The sequence below is a fragment of the Zootermopsis nevadensis genome, unplaced genomic scaffold (genome assembly GCF_977971745.1).
Source record: "Zootermopsis nevadensis isolate Lab colony 2312 unplaced genomic scaffold, Znev_1.0 Znev_ptg000031l, whole genome shotgun sequence".
In the NCBI taxonomy this organism is placed as follows: Eukaryota; Metazoa; Arthropoda; class Insecta; order Blattodea; family Termopsidae; genus Zootermopsis; species Zootermopsis nevadensis.
Genome location: NW_028259163.1, coordinates 5378832 through 5403937, shown reverse-complemented (window position 1 = coordinate 5403937; position 25106 = coordinate 5378832). Strand labels below are relative to the sequence as shown.

At 34.1% G+C, this 25106-nt stretch overlaps 1 protein-coding gene across 6 annotated transcripts in view; it reads left to right on the top strand.

Moving 5' to 3' along the window:
* Positions 1 to 25106, top strand: part of LOC110834432 (uncharacterized) — a 337206-nt gene that overhangs the window by 125788 nt on the left and 186312 nt on the right. For all 6 annotated transcript variants that reach the window (XM_087359488.1, XM_087359491.1, XM_087359490.1 and 3 more), the window contains one exon: positions 141 to 179. The gene's annotated coding sequence lies outside the window, so the exon portion shown is untranslated. The remainder of the gene's footprint in view (positions 1 to 140; positions 180 to 25106) is intronic.

Below are 25106 nucleotides of genomic sequence, written 5' to 3'. Positions count from 1 at the left end.
GTAACCCTAGGTTCACCAATTTCTAGTATTCTAGAGAGATGGTATTAGAAATATCGAAACGAGGTTTCTATACTAATATAATGGACAGTGTACTTATATGTAAAAATATATACTAATATATTAATGTTTACTTTTTCCAGGTGACTTCCGCCTACTTACACCTTCGCTTTAGTTGACTTGTAAGTAGACTGTGGCTTATATATACAGATAAGATATTTTAATTAAGTATTAACATTCACCCCTTAAAGAATGTCTACTAAATAGTTATATCAAAACTTTTAAAACATGCTATTTCGAGTTTTAATTATTCATGATTATGGCATAATAAATTATAACATAGAGTTTAATTACAAACAATAATAACGTATTCGATAGTTTAATTCTAAAGGTTTCTGACGATGGTAGATTGCATTAAAAATTATTTATTATCAGGACTTTTTCCATCGTCTTTTCTTTTAAAAACCACAACGTTTCGGAGGCTGGTTCTGACTCCATCTTCAGGTCAGAGGTACATGCTCTTGGATACCTTAGATAGAGCTAGTCTCTGTCGCTGGACATTATATATCATCCAACTGCCTCAACATTTTCACCTGGGTATTCGATAGTATTTAAACATTGTAAATACAATCCAAAATTAATCGTGGTTTATTTGCTACTAGCAGAATTCCTGTAGTGTTACTTCAGGGAACATAGACAAATACTTACATATCTTAAAATCATATAAAATAATAGGTAATTGTTATTACTATTATAATCATTATTAGAATTATCTGAAAACCCAACATCTTCACCTAGCCTCGAACACAGAACTGTTTCTGGGATTTGGGCCGTTTTTCTTGTAATCTCCACGTCCAAACTAATAACCTTTTCCTTAGCTTCGTTTTTTCGTCGTGTTTAGTTTTTGAGCTACAGGACTCGTTAATGCTGGGACTCGAACTATGGACAGTTTTCCGGAGTTATGACCTGTCTTAAATCTCGTCCTGGTCTCAAAATATAAGCTTTGCAAGCTTGATGCAAATTTGTTTTCCGTTCTCCAACTATAAGCGATCATACACCCCCACAACACAGAATTTGAATTTTATGCCGTGGATTAATACTGTCGGTAAATAAAAACCGCAAGAATTAGCAAACACATCTTGAAAGATAAGTTTAAAATAAATTTCCCATTATACATATTGGTTAAGTCACCAGAATGACATTTCTTCAGCTATGGACAATACATGTAATCTGTAGGTTTAAATAAATTATTAATTTTGATATGCGCAGTTATTATTATTTAGTGTTCTGTCTGACGACAGGTCCATATGAACAGGATCCTTCCATCCTTTTCTCGGACTGGGACCTGTTCATATACCTTCTTGGCAGATGATCCAGAAGTGGTTTGCCATTGCCTTCTTCTGTGTGTGAATGGGATGCCACGGAGAAACCGGGGAACCCCCCCCCCCCCCGGAGGAAAACTCCGTGTTACCTAGACCACGGCCTTGCCCAACACAAGTTATAAATTCGGGCACCGCCGGGAATCGAACCCGAGACCCCAGGATTACAAGGCCAGCGTTCTAACCGCTAGACCACCTCATCTTATTATTATTTAGTGTTCTGTCTGACGACAGGTCCATATGAATAGGATCCTTCCATCCTTTTCTCGGACTGGGACCTGTTCATATACGTTCTTGGCAGATGATCCAGAAGTGGTTTGCCATTGCCTCCTTCTGTGTGTGAATGGAGTAATTGTTGGGATGCCACGGAGAAACCGGGGAAGCCCCCGGAGGAAACCTCCGTGTTGCCTAGACCACGGCCTTGCCCAACACAAGTTATAAATTCCGGCACCGCCGGGAATCGAACCCGAGACCCCAGGATTACAAGGCCAGCGTTCTAACCGCTAGACCACCGTGGCTATCTTTCTATCTTACACGTGTCAGAATGTTCGAAGAGAAATTGGATGAAACATTCATCCAGTGGCGAATAAACTACAACCTACAAGTTTTATGTCGCCTTGAATTTCTCTCTACACCCCGACGAATATTAATGAAATAACCAAACATCTTTTTTACTCGCCGGCTTATTTCGGATTTTTTCTTGTCACTGACGCGTGCATGAGTGGATTTGTTTAGCCCTTTCATGTAACACTAACATTTAAATTACTGAAGTGTCATGCTGTCAGAGGTCCATAAATTCTTCATCGACAGATTCTGTACTGCTTTGTTACAGATCGAAATCGAGTGGAATGTGCAACGCTTTCATCTCTGGATATTTCAGAGTGAAAGCCTTAGGATTCCACAGAAGACTTGTGTGAAATTGTTCGAAAATATCCACAATACCGAAGTTCGCTTCTAATATTTAATGGCTTCTTACAAAATAAAGTCTTGTAGTCTTTTCACTATTGGCTTTCAAAACTATCGAGTATGACCCACATTCTGATAGACCAAACATCTGTTCTCAGGGTCATTTAACCTTATTAATGTATTTATAGATTTTGGTTCACTATCTCAGTTTAATATCTCACGGATTGCCACAGATAATGCTAGAACATCCTTACATCAGTAAGAGTAGAAGGTGTAATCCATCATGCAATAGAGACTCCATTTGCGTTCTTCGAAAAATTTAAATTAAATATCTTTATACTTTCGAAACAAATTAAAAGGGCTCAATATAACACATTTATTTGTTTATTTGTTTAAATCTTGTCAGTCAAATCACAATAAAATTCCTATTAAATATTAAAATATTACTAAAATTAACATTTAAATATTTAAAATGATGTTCTCTATCGAAATGTTCGATTTACATTAGAACATCACTTTTTTTACACGACATGTTTCAGTTCTAGAAGAACCATCTTCAGGTGTATAAAATTATATAAACTTAAATATAATTTCTTAAATGCAACTTTTAGTCAAATGTTTATCAGATTTTAAATGATGTTTTTTTTTGACTGACAAGATTTAAACAAATATATATTTATCACAATATTACGCAACTTTATCATCTCATAACACATTTATATTTCGTAAGCTTTATTCTTATTATTATGACTACCGCCATAAACTTAGTATTAATAGCATGGGTCAAATATACGCGTTTCTCTTCAATTTCAGAGTTATTTTTCAAGTCTTAACTACGTATTTTCTTATTAAAAGAAAAAAAAAAGAACGAAATACAATGTAATTGACATAACTTTTACTATTGTCATTAAGTTTTAAACATTGTTTTATTCTTTTTGTACTAATTTGATTGTTTATCGGAAACTATCTGTTCAAAGAACAGCATATATTTAGAAGGTCTGATTTCATATTGCATATCGCCTACGATGTGTGTAAATTTTTTCTTGTTTTAATATTAAAGGAAATATATAAAATATGACGTGAATTATCTTTTTAGGCTTCGTTAATCTGTGACGATACAAAAAATACCTCAGTGTCTTGTACGTGAATGAATATCGCTGTAAATTAATAACGAGTTATAGTATGGAATGTTAGATTTATATTCAGGTGATCATGGAATCAAATCCTAGTCTACTTGAATTTTCTTTATTTTATAATGCAGCATTCATTATATCATACTGCACAAAACAAATAGTAAATTTACCAAAAAATATTTATTTTTCCGATAATTATAATACATTTCATCATAGTATGGACTTATAGTGTATGACGCCAGTGTCAGTCCCACATCAGAAGTTTGTTTGTCATGTTAATATTACCGTTTGTATAAAATAAATAATTACGAGTTTACGATAGTTCAAATGATATAACTGCCGTACAAAATTTAATCCAAATCAGTCCAGCGTTTCTCAAATTGGGCAGACAGACAGAAATTTCCAGTCGAAAACATTTTAATATCGTGCAGAGAACACATAATCCATTCCCTATTTTGATTAAACCCCCATAAAAATAAATTTAAATTACGGGTCTGTTTAGTAATTTAGTCCGTACCATATAGAAAACACATTTTACCGTTAAAATTATCAACTACAGTTCACGACTGTAATCTTGAGACTTGCGGGGAGGAGAAGGAAGGAGGACTTACTGCATTCCTTGGAAGTCTCAAGATTACAGTCGTGGACTGTAGTTAATTTTGTTTAAGAAAATAATAACTGAAAATTATTGATTATTAAAGCAAGTGGCAAAGAAACTATACTTTAAAGGGTAAAGTGCATGACAGCAGACATCTCCAAAATGGTTCCAAAAAAAAATAGGGACACACCCATTTTTAAGTATGTAATATTTAAGAAAAGCTTGTACAAGTTCTTACAAATCTTCTTTCTGCTTGCATTTTATTCCTATAATTTTTCTTTGTGCGCTCATTTCCTGTGACTACGTGAATCCAATTCTCTTCCTTTTGTGGGAGAACACGACTTAGTTAACTCTCCCCTGGAATCACATAGGAGCTGTAAGTTGACGTAACTACATTCTGGCTCCCTACGTGCACCGCGGGACACATGGCTTGGTCGATAACAGAATGATTCCCCTAGCAGCTTGGCTACTCAACTTTACTGGTAGCTAAAACCATTTATTCTCTTCATGGCTCAGGGCCTGCTTAAGAACTTTATAGTTAGCTGGGGTATGGGGCGAGGCATCCATGAAACTCTGATGTACTATACCGTGTTCACAAAATTCCCTAATTGGTTGGTATCTTGGATTCCTGCACCTACAAATTATATAGTACACACTCACCATTCTCCAAGGTATTGTAAAACCACGATATACGAAGTTAGGATATTAAGTAAAACATTGTGTTAGATGAACAAAAAAGACATACGAAACATGGTACTTAATTTATAATTAATTATTAATAACAATAGTGTTGGCTGAAAGTTTTCAGGGTGACCGAATACAAGGGTAACAGTCAGTTATAAGAACTACGAAATGTACAGTGGAAGTACACTCGATGTGTCGCGGTATCTACGTAGCTACTGAGACGAGCGGATAGATGCGGGCTGTTGTATTACTCCGCGCGCATGCGCAAGAGAGAGAAAGCGAGTGACCTACGCGGCGGTGATCAAATGTCATGACACTAATGTATTCGGGAATATGCAAAACAGCGAACGAGGAAAGTCTAATGTGTGTCTTAAAAATGCTTTCAATATTATTATCTCGTCTACGCTTAGGTTTCATAAATCGACTTTTCCGTTGAGGATTTCTGATCAAATGTTGTACGATGTTCTTATGTTACCATTCTCGTGGCTTTAATCATCAGTCTGAAACGACAATTAAGAATACAGTTAAGAAAATTGTCATTATGATTTTTTTCTCAGTTATCCCGAGTACTTCTCGCTTTTAGGTTTAAATCCTTCACCAGAGTACTTTGTTCTCGAACACCTTTGAAGACATTTTTCTCTCAGAATGAGAAAAAAATTTTACACTCATGTAACAACGTATTTACTATTGATATAAAAAAAATTATATTTGAATTATTTATCGTTTTGAAGCTTTATATAATTATATACACCTGAGGATGGTTCTTTTAGGAACTGAAACATGTCGTGAAACATGAAAAATGATGGTCTAATGTAAATCTAATATTTCGAACATCATTTAATATTTTAAATATTTTAAATATTTTAAATGTTTTAAATGTTGAAATTTTAATTATTGTAATATTTTAATATTTAATAAGAATTATTGTGATTAGACGGACAAGATTTAATATATACTTATTATATCACAATATGACGCAACTTTACCATCTTATACAAAAAAGAGTTTATATATTTTATATGATGTGTATATTTATTATAATATTATGTTTGTTGTCTGTCTTGATGATGATAATTTATAGGGTGAATAGGTAAATATTAACAAAAACACAAAAATCTTGTTAAACATTTGTAAAGAAATTGGTCTAGAAGTAAACTCAAAGTAAATTATGTGCGTTTTCATATATAGTCAGCACACTTTAAGACAAAATAATTATATAAAAGCAGTCAACAAATTCTATGAAAATCTAGTAGAGTAAATATATTGGGGATTAGATATAATTATTATACAAATGTCGTAATCTTCAAGCATACCAACTGTAACAGATTTTTTCAGTCGCCTTGCGAATAGCCTAAAAATCAAGTACCAATAAGTTACTACAGGTAAAGCTTAATGAATATTTCAAATATGGCGTCTAGTAGGCTATAGTTTGCATGGATTTATCAAATAATGAAATTATACGATAATTGTTAACCTATTTGGTAAGAAAGTAATCTTATGATTAATTTCGTATGTAGTCTGTCTTAATAATTCTGTAGTGTTTTGTGTTATAAATATACTTTGATATGTTTTTTGTTTTGTGAATTGATTCGATATTATGGTTGTGGCAAAATCCACGGAATTTAATAAATAATTAATAAGCGGATAGTTTGTGAGAAAATATAATTTCTAATGTTGAAGGAAATTATTAACAGCATACTTAATTGGAATAAATTTTTCACATGTTTTATTCATCCATAACTTCGTGAACTGTAAAGCTTACGAACATTTCAGGCTCGTAACAAAGACCAAGATTTATTCATGGCTTTTGAAATGGTTCTTAACTTTAAAATTCAGTCTTTATTTCCTACTTTTATTCTCATACCGATGCAAATAATATCTTCAGTCCGCAGAGCTTTAAAGAAAGGCGTTGAGTGATAAAGAATTTTAAAATAATATTGCACGAATTTCTTGATTTTAACACAAAATAACACCTCTTTTCTTCTAAGCCACATTTATTATACTTATATTCAACGTTTGTACTTGTTACGTTTTTATAGATAGAATGCACATCATTCACCTAACAAGATGAGAAACAACGTTTAATTTTCCTAGATAATTCAAAATAGAATTTCGCTCACTCTTTTATGACTGGAGAAAATCAAATTTGAAGGTGAGACATTGTGTTCCCTCCGAAATTACATTTCATAATTCTGATTATATTTAATAAATATTACGCATTGTAAATTTCCGTATTTTGAAGATTTTTCGTCTTCTGTGAAGAAATCAATAATAGTATTAATTAAAAATAACATTTTGATGTAGAAAGGATCGTATACGTCATCCGCGTTGTTCACGTAGGACATAAGCACGCATGCGCGCAAGGAACTGCAATAGCGTTGCCTCTTCAGTGTAGTGACGTAAGCATAACTTACGAGAGACAAACTGTGGCTGACGAAACGGAAAGCGACCTCACGTGTGTACGGTCCCACGGCGTAGAGTGACCACAGTTTTGTGTTGGTATTATCTGTTTCCCTCGCTTCTGCTGTTTCAAAAGGCAAACCGAACAAAAGAAACCACATTTAGAAGAAAGTGTTACACCACAATGCACATGTTGAAGCATAACTGTATATAATGCTATATGATATGAAACCTCTGGGTGAAATTAAATTTAGCATTTCTTTATAATACAAAGGAAAACATTGCGTATTACAATATTAAGTTATTACAAGCCTTGGTATTAAAATCCTTATAGCTGGAATTTCAAAAGCCAAAGGACAGTATAATATTATAAAGTGTGGTTGTAATTATCATAAGATATTTTTAACATTTTTGTTATATCAGTTAGTATGTCTGCCCGTGCGTAACAACCAATTATAAAACTGATAAACAGATTTTTTATTAAATTTGGTATTAAAATATATTAAAATTGTCCGTCAATCACAATAAAGTAATATAAGATAATTAGATGGTTAAAATATTATCCTTTGTTCCGTATCGAGTACTCGATTTACATATGGAACATTCTCGACATGTTTCGGCTTTCATAGAGCCGTCATCAGGTGTATGTTTTAAACTCTTAATTCAATTACTAATTTTTAATTTTTAATTTTCTTATCATTTCTTCGTTTTTCATTGTATCAACTTTTTTGATGTGTTATATAACATTGATGTAATCGTATTGTCGGAGTGATGTTGATGCTGCGTATATTGGTCTGTGAATTAAAGGGTTCAAACCATTAATGAAATTGAATATATATAATTATATATAATTATCTTATATTACTTTATTGTGATTGACGGACAATTTTAATATATTTTAATACTATTTTAAATAAAATCACAATATGACGCACCTACAATATCTTATTAAATTTGGTATTGGAGAATTTAAAAAAATATGTTATTTGATACTCTTATTTAGATGGTACTATTTTGGTGGTGTTTCCGTCTTTAATAATATTTTTTTTGCAGCCTCCGACAAAGATATGAATAGTCTGTGCGGTAATGAAAATGTTTCCGACGCCTGGTTTAAAGTCTTGTGATGTCCTCATTTTGTGAGTCGTTTCAGTCCAATATCGAGCTCAGTGTCCCTTCAGTGGACCTAGTATCTGAATAGCTGCCAAAATGATCTTTTCCTCCGAACCACAGTTACTAGACGCCAGCATGAGTTCGCATGTATAGAATGAAAATTTAATTTACAGTTGGTAGGATGTAAGGTTCTCATGGTGGTGATTACGAATATGGCTGTCATCTGTAGGGCTGTGTGGTCTGGAAGAATGTACCAGACTGCATGGTCCTACAACTCAAAAGACAGCCATATTCATAATTTAAATTTTTCCCGATTGAAACTCTGTGTTAATAAAGATGACTTTGTTTTCTTTGGTCGACTTTAGAAATGAATATCTGACTATCTCTAAGTGTAGTCGTAAGGGAACGAATTTAAGAATTATATGTCTCTGATGTGCTTGGAATTTAATATAAATTTTTATATATTTATTGAATATATCCGTGGGGCATAAGGATAACGTTAAATACGCTGTGTAGCCAAATCACAAAATTGCAGATTGTCAAATGCACATGAGTCTTATTGCTATTACTAAGTTTTGGAACGTTGATGTGTTATGGTTGTGAGCAATTTTCGCAGAATAGATTCCTAATTAATTAAATTATTATTTTATTACAACGAATGTATTACAGAATATCTGTATTGTTATATTTTAGGAGTTAATTATTTCTTAACTACAGATTATGGATAAATTAAATAATCTGTGTTCTTTCATTAACGTAAGAAGCCAGGCTTGACACCCATACGAAGGAGAATAAGTACCAATTTGTTTATTGTATTTTAACTGAGTTGTTCTTGCTTGTTGCTTGAAAGAATATGACAGAATTGTTATCAAAGGACTGTATTATCTATATAGTATTAAAAATATATTAAAATTGGCCGTCAATCACAATATAAGATAATTAAAAGATTAAAATATCATTTTTCGTTCCGTATCGAGTACTCGATTTACATATGGAACATTTACGACATGTTTCGGCTATCATAGAGCCGTCATCAGGTGTTATGTTATAAACTTTTTAACTGAATTACTGATTTTTAATGATTTTTAGTTTTATTTTCTCGTTGTTCATATTGTATCTTCATCCGTTCTATACAATATGAACGACGAGAAAATGATAAGAAAAATAAAACTAAAAAAAATCATTAAAAATCAGTAATTCAGTTAAAAAGTTTATAACATAACACCTGATGACGGCTCTATGATAGCCGAAACATGTCGTAAATGTTCCATATGTAAATCGAGTACTCGATACGGAACGAAAAATGATATTTTAATCTTTTAATTATCTTATATTGTGATTGACGGCCAATTTTAATATATTTTTAATACTATTTAAATAAATCACAATATGACGCACCTACAATATCTTATATTATCTATGTTACAATAATGCTATTTTTACATACTAAAACATCATCTATTCCTGGGGTTGGTTAATTTAGTTATCGTGTCTCGACGTTTCGGCACGGAAAAAACATGTACCAACGTTACGATCAAAAACATGTCTGTGATACATTGAAAATCTCCCAGTACAGCGACACCAAACCAGTGATCGATTGTCGTGACAATATATCTACTTCAAATGAGAGTAATTTGGATGTTATTAAATTATATCAGTGTCGTGCGGTTTCATTTTACCACACCGTGAGGTGTAAACAAAGTTCGCTAATGATGACCTGAAAATCGATAGAGTATTATGACTCTCTTGTCATGAGCTTGAATCTAGAATTTAATGAGACAAGCCATTTGTCACTGACTGCATCTGATTCTGTAAGCTTCGTAAATCTATTAAAGTAATGTAAAAGTAAACCTGTCCCACTTTACGCCTTGTACTCGCGTGAGATACCGCCACGGTGGTCTAGCGGTTAGAACGCTGGCCTTGTAATCCTGGGGTCTCGGGTTCGATTCCCGGCGGCGCCCGAATTTATAACTTGTGTTGGGCAAGGCCGTGGTCTAGGCAACACGGAGTTTTCCTCCGTGGCATCCCAACAATTATTCCATTCACACACAGAAGAAGGCAATGGCAAACCACTTCTGGATCATCTGCCAAGAACGTATATGAACAGGTCCCAGTCCGAGAAAAGGATGGAAGGATCCTGTTCATATGGACCTGTCGTCAGACAGAACACTAAATAAATAAAAAAATAAAAACTCGCGTGAGTAGTGAGATGTTATAACTCCTACTCATTCTTAACCTCAGCACTAGATGGGGGTGAGTGGTCAGCGTCACGCTCCGGCCACATTATATTCCCTGGAAAGAATCCCCGTTACCCGTTTGATAGTAAAATGGGTACCTAGAGCCGTTCTGGACTCAGAGGCTAGAGGAAAAATCCTCTGCCCCCGTCGGGGATCGAAGTCCGGGCGTCTTGGCCTTAACCAGTAACCCTTTAAACCACAGCGGTACTTACGTGTACTACCTAATTTAATTATCAGTAACTCAGAATTTTGCCCACATGTTTCATTTAAATATTTAGTGTCTCTCGAAATAAATAGCGATTCTTACTCTGGAAAGAATTAATTAATTTATCATTGTAATGGAGATGCGTTCTGTTTTCTTTGTGGTAGGATCTGAAGAGATGTCCTTAGTATGATTTAATATTTAACTTCACAAATTTGAGACGGGAAGGCAAAATATTTTGAACTTCATGTTTTCCGAATTCAACCTGTTCGTAATTTTCTCAAAAACAGGAAATTTTATTATTACAACTCAATAACTTAGTCAAATGAGTGTTTTTAATAGTGTTTGTTTATAATCTACAGAAGTAGGTGGTATTTTTCTTTTCACATATTTTAATATATATAATATAATTTATAATTTATAATGTATATATATATTTATAATATAATATAATATAATTTAATATATATAACATACCATTAGATTACAACTGGTAAACGTTATAACCCAGATTATATAAGGTAAAAATTATTTTAAAATAGCTTTCTATTATATTAAATATGATTTGTTCAAGAACTTAAATTAGATGTGTCACAGAACTTCTGTACCTATTAAACTAAGACTATTTTTTCTTACGGGTAAATTATTAAGGACGTCTGAATTCCAACGTCAGTTCATTAATTTTATTAATTACAGATTTGTGTTTATGTTTTAGTTTCCTGGAAAACTTTTCTCACTATTGAGTGTCTCACACCCGTATCTGTGAATTAGACGTTAGTAATTAAAATGTTTTAAATTAAATTTCCTATTAACGAACAGAGACAGATTAGTGATACTTGATACTTAATGAGATCATTCTCATCTCTCACTTAAGCTTGATTAAAATCTGATGTTTGTGCATTGGAATTGATGTCTGAAGCGATGGAATTTTCAATGTTACGTATCAGTGTCTAGTGATTTAATTTAATTACAATTTTTCTGTACACCACTTGGAGTCTTCATATTGAAAGTTATGGATGCTGGTAGTCACTCATACTTGGGAAGTATCGGATTCGATTTTCAGCTAAGAAATTTATAATCCTGTCTAAAGTCTCGGGTTCGATCCTGTGCATTTAGAAAAGAATATAAGATAATTCACAAAAATTAAAGAAAACTTACAAATGTTACAGATAAGCAAACTTATTTACAGACATACGCTGCTTAAATTTGTAAAAATTTAATATTAACATAAAAATTTCATATACAATTTAATATTGTATATAACAATAATTTTTTATGTTTTCCAACGGATAGTAAATGGCATTCTATTGTAAAATTCAGGCTTCAGCAACAACTGATTTATATTAATAAGTCGTGTAATATGCCATTATTTATTTATTCGTTTGTTTTTAAATGTTGTGACGTTTACAACATATTTTATAAATTAATTAAGCCCCGGTTAATCAGCCCCCGGTTATTCTGGAGTCTACAGTACCTTAAAATACGTCATGAGCGCTTTTTTCTTAATCTTTTTGAATTAATTAATCATCCTGTCTTTCGACACACTCTAGTTGTAAAAAGTGTCATTTTGTATCAACAAATAGATCAATTTTTGTCTCTGTGGGTTATATACAGACGAATTAACTTCTTTGACCCGTTAGTGAAACGTCTGGATGGGATGCCCCATGTGAATCGTTGAAAATTTATTTAATTTTTGCCTATTTAACAATGCTTGATGAATATCAACAAAGTAACGTTGAAATATGGTTTCTGGGGTTGTATATAGAAGTGAGTATATCTTTAATGTATGGAGATTTAAAAACTAAACTCAGAAGTGAAGTCCATATTATTTCAATTTCTAACAAAGAAATTATATAATAAAAACGTAGTTCTGTAAGTGCACAGTGTTTAAGAGGTACTAAATCGTTAATTAATTCAATTAAGTTCTTTGTTGTAACGTGCTAACGAACACTTACAGGAGTCAATAACAAAGCCAGAACAAGAAGATAAAATAAAATAAATACATGTAACGGACAGACGTTGTCCCTAGGTACATAGTGCAGCAGCTATTTCCGAAATATATTTTGTTTTTAATACGTGCTACATGTGTTATATAGTTTAATTGTTAGAGATGACTACATAATTTACGACAGCGTCTTTCGAATGACGTATGATGTTCCTAAAATGATAGTTTTCTGTAATTCCCTGATGTTGTGTTCGCCCGGGATGTTGGCCAAATGTTTTCTGAGTGATCTGGAGACAGTTCCCGTTGCCCCTATAACTACTTGAATTATTTTTGCTTGAACCTTCCACATTCTCTGTATTTCTATGAGAAGGTCCTTGTATTTCAAGATCTTCTCCGCTTAATTCTTAATCACATCCCTGTCAGTCGGTTTTGCTATATTATTATCTTCATCTAGCTTGCTTATTTGTTTAATTTGATTTTTGTTTTTATTTTGTTCCTTATATTTTATTAGTATTTTATTAGTGTTTTACATTTATACTAGTGTTTACCTAGGTAGATTATTTTCTTTTTATCAAATTTCTATCTTTGTATTAGTGTTTGCCTGTCATAGCCTCTTTGCTGTTGACAAACACTCAACAAAGGAATTTAACTATTATTATAATTATTATTATTATTATTTACTATTATTTATTTTATTTAGAATTATTAAATTGAATTATATTACTTAGGTATTGTATTTAGCCCATTTACTTGTGAAATATTATTCAATAAATGAATCGACTTATTATTATTATTAATATGATCCATTTATATATTTAGTTTCATTTTTTGTTTGTTTTACTTTTATTATTATTGAAATAAATTAATTACTTATTATATTTTTATCCTGTACTCTGGTTTAGTGCTTGGCTGTTATTGGCCTTTTTGGCTATTGTCAAGCACTTAAATAAATTAATTGAATTATTATACATTCGAGACGAAAATTGTCACACTTCTTCACATTCTTTAATAGTATAATTTACTTAATTTATTTAAATTATTATTACAAATATGCTAATATATTCAGTTGCAATTTTCTTGTGTATTAACGTCCTCCATATTAATTTATTTTATATTCTGCTTGTTTTACATTTTATGTTTTTATTGTGTTCGGGTGCTCATCTCTGTGCTGTATCTGTAATTGGCCTTCAGAATTGAATTGAATTGAATTGAATTATTATTACGTTATATACCCAGTCGGATGTATTTAATAAAGGCTTCTTTTGAAATTTGCAGTTTAATTTAAAGTACGAGTGAGGATGTACGAGGCGGAATTGGTTCTTGAATTGTGAAGATTACAACGGAAGCATGTGACGTTTACAAATGTGTTCACAGAGTTTGTTTAATGTTCTTGATTACGTAGACCAGTGACTGCTTTTCCTCCGCGCACACATACGACTTCGGAAGCATCCAACGTCGTTGGCTGCCTTCAAATGTCAGGAGCCGTGAATTCTAGGAAAAAAGCTTTAACTTGTTCCAATAAACCTGACTGAGGTTTTCCGTTCCTTTACTTAGTTGAAAGGCAAATGTCAGGATATAATTCAAAAGGGCCGCGTGCCCTCCACTCCATTAATGGTGGCTTTAAATAAAAATGAGTTGTCCCCAAGTCGCAGAGTCCATCAGCCAAAGCGATCCGAAAACTTCTCGGTTCAATTCCCGGACATCAATCCAACCAGAGTTCCTTTCGTAAATGACAATTTTCCTGATGGGACCAATTCTACCAATACCAAACGTTTTTAGTTTTGACATGTCAAGGGTTTCCTTCATGACAAAGAACCTGTTAGAGTAATTACATCACTGCTATAATTTGACAGAAGCAGTTTAACATTTTGAACTGTGCGTTTCCTACGGAGGAACAGTTTAATCGAGCCAAGGACCAGGTCTTGCGCAGACGCAAATACTCGGTCCTTAGTTATCTTTTTTATTTGTTGGTTGGTTGAATATTTCATTAAAATTTTATTAAGATAGTAGGAAAATTGTTCATAATAAATAACGGCAGGGAATATCAATATTGGTCTTGTAAGAGTATCATTCCAAAGAAAATTATAACTCTTTGCGCTAAATACAATGAATGTAGCTCAGAAGTAAATGGTATTGTCTAGAACAATGGTATTCAACCTTTTTTGTTCGCGTACCCCAGATATAATTTCTCTTCAACTTTGTACCCCCAAAGTTGTTGGTGTATAATTCAAGTTATACATAGTATATAATCTACATATAAAATAAATTAAATAAATTACATTACTGATTATTCAGTGTTTATCATAAAATAATATATATATATATTTTTTTTTAAAATTTCACGTACCCCCTAAGATGTCCTCGCGTACCCCCAGATATAATTTCTCTTCAACTTTGTACCCCCAAATTTGTTGGTGTATAATTCAAGTTATACATAGTATATAATCTACATCTAAAATAAATTAAATTAATTACATTACTGATTATTTAGTGTTTATCATAAAATTATATATATTTTTTTTTTAAAATTTCACGTACCCCCTAAGATGTGTTCGCGTACCCCAGGTTGAATACCACTGGTCTAGGGTTTTGAAATTTGCTGCCCGTTAAAGTGTTTTGTGTGTGGCGCAAATTTTTTGTAATATTTTATCTCCCTGAATGATAAAAAGGTCATATCTTAATATCTTATGACATTCATGGAGACGTTTATTGAAGCAGTTTTAATCCTGGATGTTATCTTCGAAATGCCATATTTTTTATTTGTGTATCTTCCTTTCAAATTGCGGAGTTCTAGGACACGACTTTGTTGAACTGGTTTACATTTAAAGCAATTCACATTCCAAGATAAACACATTCATATCCAGATATCAAAATTCGCAGAAATGGAACAATACATTGAAACAAAGGACTGTTAGCTTATTCATAGTCGACTGTCTACTTTCATACGACGTAGATTCGTACGTCCTTGATGTCTCTCTTCTAGATTCCAACGTTTCGGATAAACATACTGTCTCCGTCTTCAGGGTTAAAGTTCAGATTCTGGGAAGTATAAAGGTTTGTGTAAAGATGGAGTGAGAGAAGGGTTAGGTTTCCGGGCCAATATGGAGTATCCAGGGAGGTGTCAGCTGTGAAGATGGAGACAGCACGTTTCTTTGAAATACTAACACCATAACCTAGAATATCATCGTTCTGACCGCAGTGTATATCTTAAATCTCACACAGATCTGTACCTATTAAAGACAATGGCTTCTAGAAATAACGTGAAATCGAAGGTTTTATAAATATGATCATGAAACATTGATTTGTACATAAATCATAAATCAGACGCTCCGACAGAATTAGAGATTTCCTCTTTCGCTGACAATTTTAATTTTTATTACGAATTGCATATATAATTATGTGTATTATGGTTGATGTTATGGAAACAGGGTATAATCAATAGAATATATGTTAAAAAACCTACTTACAGAGCTTTTCATGTGAGAAAATGTGATGCAGAAAGTGGGGCCCTGATTTAAAGGAACTGTTTTGTAGCTGGATTGTCATTTGTGCTTTGTGAAATGGTTTAAATCTTTCGCTTGAAATCTAGTGAAAGAGAAAAGCAATTTAGGGCGACTTTCCAAGTTTGCTTAATTATGCAGTAAATTTTAATAAAAACAGCGGTCTTTATGAGCAGCTAGACTGTGAACTAGCCTGAAAATGTTCGAATATTCTCCACTTTTTTTCACACGCTGTTCTCTGTCTCTCTCTGACACTTTCTACTGAGCTCTAAACTGCCTCGCGAAATTGAACAGAGGATGAAGACACTGTGGGGAAGGAATGGATTAAAATAGACACCAAAATACGAAGCTGAAAGTTCTAGTGCTGGAGAATTTGCTAAAAACTACATATAATTATGATAATATCATAATATTCTGCAAAATATAAGTGTTCATGTCCGTCACTGGACGTTTGCGCCATTGTGCGATGTGGAGAAAGTTGAAATTAAAGTGTGACGGTGGTGACTCTGGCATTAATAAATTTAAACGATGAGATGGTGGCGTTTATGGTGGGGTCCGGCGGAGTCTGTTTTTGGGGGACTCTCAAGTTTGGAAGCGGGATTGGTTTTCTTTTCTTTTTGTTGTTGTTGTGCTTTTGACAGGAATATTACTTCAGCCGTTGTGAATGTGTTTTAAATTTTTGTTTACCGTATAAAGAAATTTGGCGCATTTCGTACTTTGAGTACTATTTGCAAAGATGATGATGGATTAAATTATATGACAGTTAAACTTAATGTTTATTTCCGTAAATTTTTACGGAAATTGAATAGGCTAATAAAAGAATCCAATCAAAATAATTTTAGTGTTAAAAAATTATATTTTAAATGCACATTCTTTGGAGTACGCTGACTTTCCACATTATGTTTGTCATTTTATCACCGTTATCCAGGGTTAGGTTAGGTTAGTTCAGTTCATCATAAGTTAGGTCAGGTTAGGTTATTTAAATTTTTCAGAATTTAGATGAGGTCAAGTTAGGTTAGGTTAGTTCAGTTCATCATAAGTTAGATTAGGTTAGGTTAGGTTAGGTTAGGTTATTTAAATTTTTCAGAATTTAGATGAGGTCAAGTTAGGTTAGGTTAGTTCAGTTCATCAGAAGTTAGATTAGGTCAGGTCATGTTAAGTGACTTTGGTTCAGAAGACGAAGTGAGACTGTGGATTGTATTTATCATTGTGTACAGTGAGTGTTTTAACCGAACTCAGTCGCAAAGTGAATCAACTATTATGGATCAGAACAAGTTGAAGTCAGTAAAGTCTGACAATTCCGTCCAAGTGCTCGCAGTGAGAACTAGAAATCTTACTTCCAAAAATAAATTCGCTGAGTTGTGACCGTGAAACTGGTCATAGATTTGCCTCAAGACTTTTATATCGTATGTACAGTATTTTGTACTGAATACAGATGTGTTCACATGGGAATGTTGAGATTTAAAACCTCTTCTTGTAGATGCTGATAGTCCTTTATTCTGGTGCCAGACAGTTGGCAAACGGAAAGGAATTGAATTTCTACTCGTCTCTTCAGACCCTTATCTCTCTCAATTTAATATCTGTACTGTTGGAAATCAGAACTAGTTCAAACCTGTGTTTGAGATGTAAGGTCAGAATATATGTCGCGTCCTACTTCGGTTGTATCATTTCGCAGGAACCAGATTACTTCCTGTGCCAACCACTGACAATTGGCTGTCAGTGAGTAAGAAAGTTTATGAGCTCACATTTCTCACGCTGGTTTATTATTATTTAGTGTTCTGTCTGACGACAGGTCCATATGAACAGGATCCTTCCATCCTTTTCTCGGACTGGGACCTGTTCATATACGTTCTTGGCAGATGATCCAGAAGTGGTTTGCCATTGCCTTCTTCTGTGTGTGAATGGAGTAATTGTTGGGATGCCACGGAGGAAAACTCCGTGTTGCCTAGACCATGGCCTTGCCCAACACAACTTATAAATTCGGGCACCGCCGGGAATTGAACCCGAGACCCCAGGATTACAAGGCCAGCGTTCTAACCGCTAGACCACCTCATCTTATTATTAATTAGTGTTCTGTCTGACGACAGGTCCATATGAACAGGATCCTTCCATCCTTTTCTCGGACTGGGACCTGTTCATATACGTTCTTGGCAGATGATCCAGAAGTGGTTTGCCATTGCCTTCTTCTCTGTGTGTGAATGGAGTAATTGTTGGGATGCCACGGAGAAACCGGGGAAGCCCCCGGAGGAAAACTCCGTGTTGCCTACACCATGGCCTTGCCCAACACAAGTTATAAATTCGGGCACCGCCGGGAATTGAACCCGAGACCCCAGGATTATAAGGCCAGCGTTCTAACCGCTAGACCACCTCATCTTATTATTAATTAGTGTTCTGTCTGACGACAGGTCCATATGAACAGGATCCTTCCATCCTTTTCTCGGACTGGGACCTGTTCATATACGTTCTTGGCAGATAATCCAGAAGTGGTTTGCCATTGCCTTCTTCTGTGTGTGAATAGAGTAATTGTTGGGATGCCACGGAGAAACCGGGGAAGCCCCCGGAGGAAAACTCCGTGTTGCCTAGACCACGGCCTTGCCCAACACAAGTTATAAATTCGGGCACCGCCGGGAATCGAACCAGAGTCCCCAGGATTACAAGGCCAGCGTTCTAACCGCTAGACCACCGTGGCTAATCATAAACATTATTATCACCTTCCTTTTGTTTATGTGTTACCATATTTTAATAGTATCGTGGGATAGAACTGGCTGATTTTAGTAAGTTAATATAATTGTAGTACTGTCAATGCTACCAGAATTTATTGATGACAACTTAAAATCTGTAATCTCCTCACCTACAGCCTTTGTTATTAACCGTTCATGATTATTTTAGGATTAGTAGCCCAATGCTGTGTAATCTGTGTATTTGTCAGGTCGACTCCAAATATTACTACTCTTATCTTCAGGGTTCGAACGTCATATTGTTTTTTTTTTCATTTTTGCTACTATTGTTTAGATGGTACATACCGCCCCCATCACCTATCTATATACTGAAGATTAAAGTTCTTCCGAAACGTTGGTAACCTCCTACAAGACTACACAGATCAAAAATCCCACATTTTCTCCACGCAATGAAAACGTATAATCTCAGATTAAGTTATTATTTCTGGTATTGATTCGGTATGCCGCTGGTCTGTTGAAAACTCTACAAAACTTAAAAAAATGAAATTATATATTTCACAGGAAAGATAAACAGTATTCATTTTAATTGCTGTGTAGTGATACTTAAATTTTGTACACAGACTGTATAAAATATCTTAGTGTTATATTAGATAGCAAATTATATTTCTATTATTAGGTCATAAGATTTCAGGTTTTCATGGCGGTGAGTCTGAAGATGGCTGTATTCTGGGTCATAGAGCCGTGTAGTCTGGTAGAAGTTTACCGACGTTTCAGGGGTAGTTGCTCTGAAACGCCGGTAAACGTCTTCCAGACAACACGGCGCAATAACCCAGAAGACAGTCATATTCCTACTTTTTTCATTTATTTTGTATATTTTCAAACTGTAAGGATATTAAGGCTTATTCGTCATATTATTTATTTATCTCATTCAGATAGCTCAATTGTTTTATACATCACTTTAATTAAGTTTATAATATGTCCCTGTCATATAAAATAAGGTTACATCAATTTATTCAAATAACCTAGAAAGTATTGAAAGGAAATATGCCAGTTTTTATTAGTCAGTCTAATGTTTTATAATTATTATTTGATTTTTAATTGTATAATTAGAAAAAATTATATTCTACTTTATTAATAATGTTTTGAGGCAAAATAAATTGACATTTCATCATAAACACTATTAGTATTTGTGTGCCTACAAAGCAAATAACATATTGTATTAAAAATACTAATAATAACACCAATAGTTCAAGTTAATTAAAAAAAGTTCTGGGTACGCTGTGTCAACTATACTCTTTCCCTTTGACACATTTTAAATGTTTAGAATTTTGGTATCTATCGCATTTGAAATCAAAACAAAATTAATCAGATCTCACACCTCTGCTCTACAGGTTTTTGTACATCCTATACCAAATTTTATTGAAATCAGTTGCGTAGTTATGTCTGCAAAACGTAGTGATATGATAACACTTCATCTCTCTAGGTCCCTTTAAGCCTTGTGTGTGTGTGTATAAAGCATGCAAGGGTCACATAGAATAAACTATATGTAAAATAACACGTTTAGAAATTCCATTGTCTTCTCAGAGGCTATTTGACAGTACTGTCGAGTTTAGTGTGCAGAAGCGAGATCACCCTTTGCGGTATATAAGCCCGTCCAGTTCTCCGCCACCCCCCGATCCCGCTGGGGTCACGTGTACTCGTCCTGCACTGGGGTGGTTCCTGGTGTAGAGAATGCTGCAAGAAATCTAGGCCACGATTTCAGAGCATCTTCGCTCTCTGTCTTTGGCACTTAAAATACTCTACAAGCCTAATATTAATCACTAGGAAGAAAATGTCTACTCTAATCCTCCTTCAGGGTTAAAAAAACACACTTAAGAAACTGTAAAGCATTTTCGTATTCTTGAATATTTTATGTAAATCTGTCTGCTGTCTCAAAGAAGCATTGTTACGTTGTCACTTTAGCCACGGTGGTCTAGCGGTTAGAACGCTGGCCTTGTAATCCTGGGGTCTCTGGTTCGATTCCCGGCGGTGCCCGAATTTATAACTTGTGTTGGGCAAGGCCGTGGTCTAGGCAACACGGAGTTTTCCTCCGTGGCATCCCAACAATTACTCCATTCACACACAGAAGAAGGCAATGGCAAACCACTTCTGGATCATCTGCCAAGAACGTATATGAACAGGTCCCAGTCCGAGAAAAGGATGGAAGGATCCTGTTCATATGGACCTGTCGTCAGACAGAACACTAAATAAAATAAATAAATACGCTTCTGTATTCAAATTCGTCTCTTCCCTTCATGCTTCCCAATCGAAATTTTGCACTCATTTATCATCTCCTTATGCTACATTCTTCGTCATTCCCATCCTTTTCCTTTGGACCATCTTATATTTAGTGGAGATTAAAAATGATGGATCTTCTCATCATGAAATTTTCTCCAGTCTCTTAATTCTTTTCTCCGTAGTGCAAATAGACCACAGAGCGCTCTGTTTTAATACACCCTTGATCTGCGTTAACGCTTCTTAATGTAATGTCATCAAGTTCGATTTTATATATCAGAAAATATATGCATTGCGCAACAATTCTGGCGCTGTTCCAATTTTGACCTGCACGAATTATAACAGTGACGCAAGAGTTTTTTTTGGGGTCGACGAACTTGTGACCCCTGCGCTACGAGACCCTACCAAAAGCGTCCTAAGTCTGGTTTCACCCTGAGATGAAAGATTTCAACAAATAGATTTTCTCTTCACGTTTAATTTTGTTATAAGAGACATGCGGCATTGGCACTTGTACCATCGGGTTCGAGGGAGAGGGAATTTAATTAATTTATTTGTTCCATCAAAATCCAAACGAATTTCTCTAATATTTCAGGAGAATTCTAATTACTTACGTGGGTTGTAAGTTACGACCGTAAAATTGCATGCTGTGTTACCGACGAATATATTTTTGTATTGCATATAATAAAATAAACTCTAAAAGAATTTTTGTTCTTAGTTAGAGTGACGGTCGAAGCTATCCGATGCAATAATCATTAGTTGATATTTGTAAAGGTAAAGTGTTATATTTTCTTTGCGGTACGGACTCAAATCTCTAATATCATTTAGGCTTCGGCTTTAAAGCAGTGTAGAGGCAAAGAGAAATAATGCATCGTTACCAAATTTCGTTTTGTTAATGTGAGAATTGATTAATTTTGAGATGAACTTAGGTGAATAGTAGGGATCTATGGGAAACTGCTTCTGAAGTCAAGAATTTGTTGTGCTGTTAAGCTAAAGGTCTTAACACAAGATACTTTTGAAAACGATAATACATTTTCGGTTTCAATAACAAGAAACATTATGTTCCGTCAAATGAATATTGGTCTATATTGTTCAAAAAAGAATCTTCACTCGGGAGTGGGGAATTATTAAGTTATTTTACGTAACAATGAGATAATTGTGTATTGAAACTTAATTCTGATTCAGCCATAATTATTGTCTAATAGTATTAGTAACAAATATTAATTCAAATCACATGAATTTGTATTAAAGTCCCTATCCTTAATAATCGTAATCTTTTTAAATTTTCGTGTTTAGTTTTCTAACGTTTATGTGAAATACTATTTTCGAAATCATGTCATTCTCGGTTTGATTCACCAGATAGAACAAACTGCAGTTTGAAACAAATTGTCTTAGAGGTTTAAAATATTTATTTAACGAAAGCTGAAGAGCATTGAGAAATTAAAATTGCACCAATGAAGGACAACTTAAGAAAATGGTAAATGGAGAAGTGGCGTAACTCCCAACGATGACCAGTAGGAGTGCTACTGTTGCCATGACAGTAAAATGGCGTCTTTACCCAAGAAAGCGTTTTGTGTGCTCGAGTTTCATTTCGCAAATTGTGGAAGCCATTCGAAGTACATTTTGGAGAAAGATTCATTTAAAATACACGTGTTCATTCAATTCCCTTTATCCGGTAATTTCGCCATTTTACTTCCAAGCGAACAGATGCGCTCCTACTGGCCATCGATTTAGATACATCACTTCTGTTACAAAAATAAAAGTTCTCTTCAAGTGTAGTAAGTTTCAGATCACTTCTGTCCGCACTATATATATATTTAATTCAGTACCAAATATCTTCGTACAGCGATACCACCCTAGAAATTTATCCACGATCTGTCCTGTTTGAATTTATACAGGGCTACGCTTCATTGTGCATTGTTATTTTTCATGATTTTCTTGATTATATTCAGGCCAGCGTATGAATTTTAGTTTGAAACAGATTATAACTTCCTCGTTCAGAATTATTACCTACTACTCTTAGCATTTAGTTTGATATTACATAACCTCTGCTATTGACACAGCTTTGTTAATGTACTTAATCTGTATTAGTAATTTAGTTGTACTATTGGAAAAGTTATCATCAAATTTCGTATCTTTGGAATTATTTTATTAAAGTGAAATACAGTACAGCTGGCGCGGACTTTAAGACGATGATTTTATGCTGCCAAACTAATCGATACGTATTCGAAACATATCGATTTGAAATGTCATTCTAGCAATTTATAAAACTTATTTAAAACTACACATATTATGAGATGCTTATTTCTTTTTAAAAATTAATTTTAAATTTTATGATGAAATGAAAGTTAAATTAACTACCTTTAGAAGTTAAAATGAACCTTCAGTTCTCATTCCTCCGTGAAAATTAAATCTGAGGTACTTGATCTTCTTAGTGACAGAGTTCCAAACAAAGTTTATGCTATCTAATTAAGACTGCGCTTTAAGTATTGGACAAATATGTACGGGCTTGTTCCTTCATTACCTGAGTAATTCACTACTTCAACCACGAAAACACTCAGACATCAGCTCGATTATTCAATAATTTAACGACCCAATAACTCACTTAGACGTATACTAACTGACTTTTCCATTTACTGACTTAATCATACACTCACGCAATAACCCATTTTATCACTCAGACTCTCAAACACTGATCTATTCTATCACGCAAACACTTATACACTAACCCGTTCTCACCGAGACTTACACACTAACCCATTCTATTACTCAGACTCTCAAACACTAATCTATTCTATCACGCAAACACTTATACACTAACCCGTTCTCACCGAGACTCACACACTAACCCATTCTATTACTCAGACTCTCAAACACTAATCTATTCTATCACGCAAACACTTATACACTAACCCGTTCTCACCGAGACTCACACACTAACCCATTCTATCACTCAGACTCTCAAACACTAATCCATTCTATCATGCAAACACTTATACACTAACCCGTTTTTATTGAGACACACACTAACCCATTCTATTACTCAGACACTCACACACTAATCCATTCTATCACGCAAACACTTATACACTAACCCGTTCTCACCGAGACTCACACACTAACCCATTCTATTACTCAGACTCTCAAACACTAATCTATTCTATCACGCAAACACTTATACACTAACCCGTTCTCACCGAGACTCACACACTAACCCATTCTATTACTCAGACTCTCAAACACTAATCTATTCTATCACGCAAACACATACACTAACCCATTCTATCGCTCAGACACATACACACTAACCCGTTCTCACTCAGACTCACACTAACAAACTTACGTATATTAGGCTGTGTCTGTTGTCGAATATGAAAACTATTGGAATTTAATTCACATGGCTCTTCGCGGTCATTATAGTAACCAAGTTCTTTCAAAGTAACGTATTCCAGTAACGGCCAATGTATGTTAGTGGTATGAGAAGAAACAGAATGTCGAAGTTGAGGTTACTGGTTACCAGTAAGTTCTTTTGTGCGAGAAGTAGCGGGTTCGAATACCGGCCAGAGCTGTCATGGCTGTCATACTGTTTTAGTTCGGTTTTTAGTAACAGTCACCAACTGACAATTGTTTCTGTACTGTATGTAATAAAGGGAAAAAATTCATCACTTTGTTAACTAATTATTTATTTAATCTTTTCTTTTTATTATATTTTATCTTTTTTTTTAATTTTGTCCAACATTATGTTTGGCATTGTGCATTGCCTGAGATATATTTTGATATTAATGACGTTTCGGTAGTTGGTTATACTCCCACTTTCACGTTATTTTTTGTTATAAAAATAACATTTTTTCCCCTTCTTTTATCAGTAACAAATGTCGACATAAAACACAGGACCTTTAGAGGCTAGTAACCTTGGTTATAGACCACACGCATGGAGAAAAATACACTTCGGATAATGGAAAATGTCAAAGAGCCTTCATATATTGAATCTGTCATTGTCACAGACGTTTACAGAATTGTTTGAAACCTTCTGTGTTTTCAGTTACATTCGGAATATCTCTGAGGA